At 47.1% G+C, this 10,315-nt stretch overlaps 1 protein-coding gene across 2 annotated transcripts in view; it reads left to right on the forward strand.

Annotated features, from left to right (window-relative positions):
• KIAA1328 (KIAA1328 ortholog) overlaps positions 1–10,315 on the forward strand; it is a 238,998-nt gene that overhangs the window by 130,857 nt on the left and 97,826 nt on the right. The window lies entirely within an intron of this gene.

Here is a 10,315-nt window from a genome sequence, read left to right on the forward strand (position 1 = left end):
TATATATATATAATATGGATGTACGTGCATGCATAGCACACAGATGCATGCTCCCACACACTCGGTCCTGTTGCTGCGTAGGTTATATTAGTTCAAAAGCATTGTCCTACTAACTGTCTCATGCCAAAATATTTCTTTTCTCCGTACAGAACAATAGATGAAATGATGCGGTTTCCTCAGAGGCAGCATTGTAAAGCTTGTTTGGTCTTCAGTGAGTTGTTGAGCTTTTTCTGCTATCTGGTATGAATTGAGTCTAAATTAAATGACCAGTTCATTTTTTGCGCTCCATGAGCTGCAGCAAGTAATAAACAGCTTATGTAATCATCCTAATCATGAACTCAGCCAAAAAATGTCATAAAACTCTGCAGTATCCAGCACCTCGCAATGATTTCTGCAGCCTGCAGAAACCATATATTATGAATATTGTTTGCTATGGTTTTTCATCTGAGTCATCCTCATCCTCCATTTGTAGCTGAGACGAGAAATGATCCACTCTATTCAGCCCGTGTTTATCGCCTCTGTGTCTGTGGTCAAATTTTACCTTCTGGCCTCCCCTGCCTTTCATAAAACATTCCAAAGTTGACATAAAAATGGGAGAATTTAGAGAGGGAAGTGTGGAGCCATTGGATGATCCAGTCCTGAACCTCTCAGCTAAGGGATTGGCTTGAGGTCCAGGTTTGGAGGGTCAGAGCCACCTTCCTTTTTATGTGGACCTGCTCTCCGCTGTGTTTGGAACATGGAGTTGTGGCTTAGAAACAATCTATAGTCATATTTTTGTCCAGCTTTAAAAATCACGTGCAATGGGACTTCCGTGACTAGTTACAGAAAACTGTTTGATTGCTGTCAGGAAAGTCTGCTGGTACCCAGCCTTAATTTCCTTTTTTTGTTTTTTTCCTCCATTTCAGTACATTACACCCACTTCTAGTGCCATAAATAACTCTTGTCACTTCCTTGGGGTTTCCTTTGAATGTTTGTGGACTACTATGCACTCCCACCTTTACTGTTAGGGATTGACTACCTCATCCAGCTTATTAAAGATAGTCTTACTTGTTAAAAGATTTAATTTTACTGACTAAAATTACACTTCACCTTTTCTTTATATTAATGGGAATGTGTTAAAAGAGACATAGATACTGAGCTTGCTGTCTTATGCTCCTGGTGACATGAAATACAGCATTGAAGAGTTCCCTCTTGAAGGTTTTTAGAAGTAATTTTTCAGTTTTCATACTGCTGTCATTGATACCACTCGTATATCAGCAGATCATCCTTTGCCGAGTCTCCTGAAAAGAATTGGTTTGAGCAGGATGATAGATTCAAACAGAAAGTTGCTTTTGGCAGACACAAAAGGCGATCTTACGATATCCAGGAATGGCAGAAAGTATGTGTGGATGTGGATACATAAAAGAATTTGGACTTTATGACTTCTCACTGATTTGTTGATTAGTTTGTTATAACATTGCATCGCAGATGAACCTGACCCTCCCTTAAAGACTAACCTCTGATTTTCAGAAACTGAATACTGTGGTGTTCTGAACATTATCATTTTACCAGCTCTAGAGTCTGTATTTTAAATAGTCTTTTTTTTAATTTAGTTGCAACTAAACTAATTTACAGTGGATCCTAATCTGATCCTGCAAGATGCTGAATGCATGCTTCACTTGCTGAAGGTAGCGAGGGTTGAAGTCTCTTGGCTTCCTCCAGAAGGAGCTTGATGACTTGCAGATCAGGTTCATAGGTTGGATGGCCAATGTAGACAGGCTCTTGGTGAGATTCATATTGTGCCCTATACTCTTGTCCCACACAGGACACTTTATGGTATAAGTGGGTTAAGTTGCAATGGTGTTTACACATCACAATGACTGGCGCCCTGTCAACAAGCCCTTAAAATGAGACCTTCACTCTCTGAGACAGAGCCTGATGTGTTGGTGTTGAAGAATCGCTTCATAGGAAGGATTCAGCAGGCAACACAGGAGGCAGCTTAGTGACAGGAGCTGCTGAAAGGCAGCTTCATACTCTTCTCTCAGGGGAAGAAATTGTAGCTGTTTTGCTGTGGTGCTGCATGCTATTCAATGGAAATCCATGTTCCAGTTTCTTAGCCATCACTTGCCAAATGCTCTCACTAAATACCTTCATATAGGGAAGTGTGTAGGGAGAAGTTTTGGAAGGGGGAAGGGATGTGGGTTTCTCAATGGCCCACTGCTCTGGAACTGTCTCCTCAATCACTGTATTGCGTCCTGGGAATTTGTGAGGTTTTAGTTGGATTTGTGTATGTTGTTTTATGTTGACGGGTATATTTTATACTGTCTGCTTCAGATGGATCAGTTGTTTGTTTGAGCTTGCTTGCCTTCATACAGTCACTGCATTAGTATATATAGCCCTTGTCCAAGGTGCTTTAACCTAGGCAGAGGAATCAAAATTAATATCTTTCCCCTTCTAATGTTGTTAAGATATGAGACTAAGTTTTTTTTCTTTTTTTAAAATGACTCAAAGCTAGTTTTATAGCAATGCAAGCTTACCGCAGATTTACTCATAAAATCTATCAGTTTGATTGACGATGCTCTGTTCCATTGGCACGTGTGTTTCAGACTGGAACACAGCTTAATAGGCTACCAATTTCATAAATACACTTTACATTGTGAAAATTGTATTTTGGTGTGTTTGGGACATTTGCTTTGCAATGGAAGTGAAGCACTGAAAGTCATCTTGAGATAGGTGGCTTGATGAAAGCTTCCATAACAGAACCCAGATCATTTGGGAATGGAAGACTCTGGCTCTGTGCCAGTGAGACAGAGACTCCGTTGCTGAGAAAATGCAAGCAAAAGAGATATCTATGGGTTTTGCACTCTCAAGGCTGATGTTTCAACATTAGCTTCAATTTGGCTCATATATGAGTAATGCTTACGTTTGTGGAACATCAGTAAAATAAGAAATTTTGTTTTAAAGACATTTATAACTTCTTGGCCTCTGTCTTTTTCATTTTTTTTAAATCTAGCTTATGAAATAATTAGTGACTTATTTCTTGAAATCATTGAAAGGCATGTAATGATTTCTGTAGTATTTAATTACCATATTTCACAGTGTGTGTCAAGTTTTGAAGCCAAATTATTCACCTTTAAATTTTCACCTCGACTTGTACACTGTGCTGGCATCTAGGGGCTTCCCTGGGCAGGCTCCTGCCTCCCCTTCCCCCCCGCTACCTCCGCCTGACACCCTGGAGCCAGGCTGGGCACCCAAACCCTGTGCCTGGGGACACTTAGCTACAGCATTTGCTGGGCAGGAAACGAGCGAGTGGGCACAGAGTGGTGACAGCATGCAGCACTTGCCATTGCTGCTCCCCATGCTGAGCTCTGTTGCTGCCCACTCAGTTTCCTGCCCAACTTATACACTGGATCTATGAAAAAAATCTTACTTTTTTGATTAAAAAAAAAAAATTGGGGTTGACTTATACACTGGGTAAACTTGTACACTGAAATATGCTAGTTAAAAATTTGAGAAATCTAATTTTTTGGAATCACATATTTAACTCCCATCACTACATATGCCCCCATTGAATTGAAGAGGGAAAATAAGGCAATGGGACTTGTCATACTGTATCAGGTCTCTGGTTCTTTCAGACAAAAATCCCCTATCATGCACTTACCTAATTGTACAGGGGCAGTAGGCAGGTAGGTCTCACCCTGAATTTGGAGTAGTCATGCATGCTGAATCATAATGTCTCCAGGCTTAAGTATGGATTCAGAGTAGAGGCGCAAACCCTTTGCACTGTTGGTATGATGTAGGATGTGGAATCTAATTTCTAACTCCTTCCTCCATGACCATTTCCACAGCTAACAACCAGGCTCTGGAAAACAGAATCTGGCAAGAGTCATTTGCCCCATTTAGAAATGTTGTCCAAAGTTCCTTGTGAGGCAGCTGGCCTCTCAGCAGGATATGTTGTCTTCCATCTAGCTGATTTAAAGCTAACTCTAGTGTGTCTGTCCTACACTACAGTTATACTCCCCTATGTCTAGTGGGCTAAGAGTGGAGCTGGAAATCAGGAGCTCCATAATCCTTATTCAGGTTCTTTTGGCTCTTTTTTGCTTTATACATTTGGAGGCCAGGTACAGAAGTTACACTTATTGTGTGGTAGACGTGCAGAAATCGCTCTACAGTCATAACTGAACAGACTGTCAAGGCACATAGAGTGTGTAGCACATTCAACTCCCAGAGGTGGCTGTGACGCTCCCTGGTGGTTACGCAGCTGCCCCTAGGGCACCTTTCCTTCTTGCCCACCATGTCTTGATAGAATACTAATACTAATAATAGGGGGGCTGCCCATGGGTCTTCGCACGGCCCCAGGCCAAATGACTTATCACTGGGCCATTCTCATCTCAGGCCTCTCACTGGGCTGCTCAAGCAAACTGCCCTGCAGGGCACCCAAAGCCTTAGGAGCTAACTGTGTGGCCTGAATCCTTCCCTACACATTGCCCCAAGCCTCAGGGGTGCTAACGTAATGTTGTTCCCTTGTTGGGGTTTTGGCCTCTGCCCCTTTACTTTAGCTAGGCCTTCTTGCCCGGGCCTACTGTTGGACCTGGCTTTGAGGCACTAGCTCTGGTTCATCCCTTCCGGTCACCGGGCCACTGGCCCCTGTCTGCTGGGCTCCAGACCCCTGTGTGGCTACACCCCCGCTTTTCAGGTGAAGCTGCTGAGCTCTATACACCTATAAAAAAAACAAAAAAACAACAAAAAAACCCAAGAATTTGAGCCAGTTGTGAGTAGTTGTATATTAGGAAGCAAATCCTTGCCTGAAATATTTTAACAGCCCTCTGCTTTCTTTATCTGAAGATTTTTTTTATGGGGGGAAGGAGGGATAACCAAAAAGTAAACTGTATTTCTTGCTTTCAGTATCTGCAATCCATAATATCTACTCTTTCCATCTTGCATTCTCCAAAGTGATTTCAGAGGCATCTGATACAGTAAGCAGCTGCTTATACCCAGAAATATTTTGTAATGTCCTGATGCAAACATGTGTCTTGTTCAGACCAAGTTTGTGTTTACCTGAGATTCAGGTTAGTTCTCAACTCTGAACCCAAAACTCTCTGGATTTGCCACATTCATTAGCTGTGTAGATTGAACTGATAAGCAAGTGAACAGACATTCACTTGTGGTTCTGGGAATGCAGCCTGATCCCTGCACTGGCCCAGCCCAGAAGTGGGGGGCCTCTAGAGCATGTCTCTCTGCTCAGCTGGAGCAGACAGTGTGGGCCAAGGCTAATCCACCTACCCTGCAAGGGGGTGGGGGGCTGCAGGAGAGGCACAGAGTATCCTGGGATGCTGCGGGATGATGAGTTAACTTTGAATCTGGGGGGGATCGGGGACAGAAGTTCAATAAACCGATTTAACCTAAATCCATTAAGTCTGATACTGCATCCGTCCAGGTTTATTGTAAACCGGTTTCAGCCATTTTGAAAGTGGTTTATGTTTACTGAACTTCCATTGTGTTACAGATTTGAACTAGTTTCCAGTCATTTATACTGGTTTATGTGTAACTTCTGTCCTTAACCCTTATGTCTGTTCTAAAAGAGTTACAGCTCTGGATGATGTAAAGTAATGAGAGGAGGTGATCTCTCCTTATCTCTGCAGCATACCTCCTTCATAATCTTCTTCCTTTTAAAATCTCATGCCTCCCCATACTCCATCTGCCACCATGAGTCATCCCAGCTTTCTGCCTTACTCAGGTTTGTAAGCTACGTATTTTGTTGTATTTTTTTTAAATATCAAAATAAATTTGTAATAACATGAAACAACCACTTGACAGTGTGTTGCTTTTTGCCTTCTCACTTGTGATGTCTATATTTTATATTGAAATCTCTTCCGAACAGGGACTTTTTATGGTGCCAGTAAAGGATGGGGAAAGAAAAGGTGAGAGTGAAAAAATGAAATCTTAATAAAATTTGGCAAGTACTATTTGGAGTTGAAACTCGTAACATGCCAGTAATGGAATCCAGTACACTAAAGTCCTCGATGTTATAAGAGTGTAAAGTAAGGGTGGCTGAGTTGGGCCTTAACTATTTGCCATACCTTTTTTTATTGCTTTTGGAGGGAAGCCTTCTGTTACGTCCTTCATTCTTGTTCAGTAGAGATTGACTCCCCTTCTTGCTCACTGATCAGATAGCTATTAGATGATGAACTAGGCAGTTCTGTGTGTGTGTGTGTGGGAAGGGGGGATATGGCTTGGGGGGGCACTGAACCTCCCAGCTGGGGCAAGCACACCCCCCCACTAGAACTTAAGGGGCCATGTGAGCTGTGGTTTCCTGAATTTTACAGCCTGGGTCGGGTAAGTGACATTACTAGAATCATGGGATGTCAGCTGAAAGCCCCTGGACATTTTGAAATTCTGGAGGTAGCTTGAGCAGCGGAGGCCAGGTGATGCGGAAACAGGGGCCTCAAGCCTCTGAAGTGAGTGTGAGAGCCACATGTCAAGAACTGTACCCTTGCGTGTCTGCCACTGCTTTCAACCATCCATCCAGCCTTCCATCTGCCTCCTCATAGCCAGACCATCACTCACCCATGGAAACCGAGACCCCACGAGCACCATCGTGGACCATGAATGAACCTGAGCCATCCGCTGCCACCAACTCAACCCGGGAATGTAAGTGGCAGTTCAAGGAAATAAAGGATCTCATTGCCATCTGGGGTGAGGAACACATCCAGCGCCGGCTCCAGATAGAACATGGAATCAGAGATGTTTTCAAGTCCATCACCCAGCAGATGCAGGCAAGGGGCCACAGCAGAGACTGGGAGCAGTGCCACCGGCTGTTGTATCATTGCAACCCCCAGGACCCATGACCACTTGTCCCAACACTTCTCCTGATGAGTGGGGCTACACACAAAGATGCTGTGTAATCTGCGAATGGAAGGTTCACCCCATCTCCATGTGATTGCAGTGGCATTTCAGGTCCCTGGGGAACATGGGGCCTCCAAGGAGCAGGAAAGGGAGAGGACCTGAGGCCACTACAGGCCACTCCCTACAATCATAGCCCCCTCTCAGGCCATTAAAGCTGAGAAGCCCACAAAGTGGTTGGGGTTGGGTGGGTACCAGGAGTGCTGGGCTGTAGGGCAAGGGTGAGTCTCCCACTTTCCCCCCACCCCACTCTCCCCTGCCAAAGTCAGGAGCCAGGTCCAGGTGCCACCCCCCACTTCTCTTGGGTGCTTAAGAGAGTGTGTCGTGTTCAGTGGGATCATAAATTTGCCTAATTGACATGTCCTTGCCATTTCTGTCAGGGCTATGCTGCGGTCCATGGGAGATTTGAGCTGAAGCACAGACACTGCAAGTGCTCGAGCATATACAGCTCCCTGCTCTGTGAAAAGCCCTTGCAGAAAGGCACCAGTAGCATTTATTGAGCTCAGCATGCAAAAGGGTAAAGAGCAGTTTTGGCAGAGAGCACTCCCGGGTCTGGGACGGGATATGACACAGCTGTCCGACAAGTGCTGAAGGAATGAGGAAAATGTCCCCTTGCCAAAAACCCCCCAGATCTCCTGTCCTCCCTCTTTCCCTTCCACTTCCGGAGAGGGACGCGTGTGATGGAAGGATTCTTATGCGGGAACCGTTATCTCAGCCGTTTGGCTCTCGCTGCCAGGGTGACTCCCAGGTTGTGCACTGGGACAGGCTGGCAGATGGCCCAACAACACTTTTTTCCCCACTTCTCTCTGGTCTGATCCAAGGTTGAGGTTCAGTTGGTGCTGGCTGATTCCAGTTCTCATGGCGCAGGCACTCGCCGCATCAACCTCCAACCCCACTCATGTGACTGTGGGCCCATCACAGCCCTGGACCTGCCCTTCCCCAACTTCCCTCTATTGCAAGCTAAGCAACGCCTCCGCCTTGTCTGCAGGCTCCACATCTGTGCATGGAAGTCCAGCTCCTGGAGGACAGCATGGTGAGTCCAGGCTGGGCGCCCGAACACCCGCTGAACAAATGAAAGGTGTGTGTACAGGGTGCCGGTGAAACCAAGAAGAGATGTTACAAGCTGTGGTCCCAGCCTTGGAGCTCAGGCCACACATCGTGGGCTCCTGTCACCAGGGGCTGAGAGACGGGCAGGAGGAATGAATCGGGACATGTATGGGAGAATTGGACAGGCCAGGGAGTGCTTACACCCGGGCTGCCCAGTCGCATGACCAGGGGCTTTAGGTGGCCACCCACTGTTTGGAGGAGGTGGAGCGTTAACACCCCAGCCACGGCACAGTGGAGCTGAGAGAGTCGCAGTTCCAGGAGAGGAAGTTAATGCACATGGTCCTGGACTGCAGGCAGTCCTCCCCATAAGTGCAGGCTCCCCAAGTAGTTCCAGAACAGTCCTGGAGGGACACAGGAGCGTTCAGAGTGGGTAGGAGAGCATGGGCCAGGCAGTCACTGGGACAGCTTCTGGCAGCAGAGCCTAATGGTCCCAGCTCATCCACCCCACACTGGAAGGCCTGCGGGGAGCTCTTCTGCTCCTTGTGACAGTCAAAGCCCAGGTCCTGCTGCAGGGGAGCGGCACAGCCTTGGCTCAGCCTACGGCCTCCTGGCCTGCAGCGGTCTCAGAAAAACATTGGGTCTGGGATCATGCAGCTATTTGGCTCCTACACCAAGAAATCTCCACTCTTGACTCCAGGCCCCTGAAAGTAGGGGGCCAGGTCAAAATCCCCGTACCCCACGACTCCCCTCCAAGGTTTCATGTTCGAATTCCCCAGACCCCAAACCCTCTTCTGTGTTATGTTGCCCTGTTCTCAAACCTCCCCCCACTGCACTGCCGCCAAAGGTTTGCTGTTTTGTGTTAATCAGAAGGAGGGATCAGGCCAGGACACAGGCAGCATTCAACAGGTTTTCTTTATTAAACGCAGGAAAAGTTTGGCAACTTCAGTATTTTAAACCGAGGCATATCTCACACATTGCCCCACACCCTTGGGTGTGCCCTGGGGGGGTTGGGGAAGGGGAACAGAGCCCCGGTATCCTGGGCTGTGGGCAGCAGTGCCCGTGTCACAGGTCAGAGGAGCGCATGGCAGGAGACCCATGGCTCAGTGCCAGCATCCGGGCACTCGAAGGCCTCTGGTCCCGCTCATGTAGGGCGGGCTTCTGGTCCATGAGGTTAAGGAGGCAGTTGGCCAGGACTTCATGGATCTGGACAGCCTGCCACAATGCGGGGCTGGGGCCACACATCAGTGGGGGGTTTGCCCTCTTCCCCATCCATGTGCCACATGTGCTTGCGGGGCCAGGCCCGGTCCATAGTTGAATTACTCCTTTCAGCAGTCCAGCTGCCCCCCATAGGGCCTCAGGAACCGGGGGCGGGCAATGACATCACCATGTCACGGCCCCTGACAGATTAGGTGGGCAATAACATTGCCAATGGCAGAATCGGGGACCCTGGGAGCATAGCGCCTGCCCTCCATCACCCCAGGGAACAGGGAGTCGTGCAAGAGGTGGGCATCCTCATCGGCCCCGGCCCAGTCCTGCCCTGGATGCCTGGGTTCTGTGTATGTGTGTCCAGGACTCCTGTGTTGCCTCTGTCTGTGTGTGTGTCTGGGGGGGGGGGTGCACACTTGGCAGGCGCAGCATGGGCATGTGCAGGACAGCTGGCTAATGGCTTGTGGTTATGATGAGCGGCCGTTGCATCAGGTCCAGGTGGGCAGCCACGATGTCCATGCCATCCAGTCAGGGGTGGCTCACCATTCAACACCACTGGGGAGTCTTTGGCAGCTTGGAGAGCCTGCCGGGCATGCTAGGAGGTGGGTTTGGGCTGTGCAGGCAGGCTTTGAGCCCCATCCCTGTGAGAGCTAGCCTACGTTCTGTTTGCTCCCAACCAAACCTTGGGTGCTTAAAGTAAACCTTGGAAGTTGTAGCACTTCCACCTTCGCCAGTGTAGCTGTCTGCTACTGGGAATGCATCCCCTTGACTAAGCATCATTACTTCTGTCTCCATTTTCCCATCTGAAAAATGGGACGAGTAGTTAGCTGTCCTCAAAGATAGTGTGAACATTACTCTGTGCAGAGTTCTGTACATTTTTTCCAAGACAATGTGCAGAGCATCAAGAAGTGAGCGCCAACTGCTTTTAAATCCTGCAGAGTGAATCCAGAGGTTGATACTGATGCAGTCTGAGCACATACAGATTTCAATACAAAATAGAAAGCTCCTAGAGTTCTAGTTAGTTGCTTTTGATTAAATAAAATAGATTCATATTCTCTTTTAATAAAAGTTGAGAGAAAAGCCAAAATGCAGTTCTGTGCATGATATTTTTTTAAATGAAAGTGAGGAAAGTCCCAACTGATACAAGTAAGGCATTGCTCTTTTTTTTTTTTTTTTTTTT

This window comes from Gavialis gangeticus, unplaced genomic scaffold (genome assembly GCF_001723915.1).
Source record: "Gavialis gangeticus isolate Ggan-Ray unplaced genomic scaffold, GavGan_comp1, whole genome shotgun sequence".
NCBI lineage: Eukaryota > Metazoa > Chordata > Crocodylia > Gavialidae > Gavialis > Gavialis gangeticus.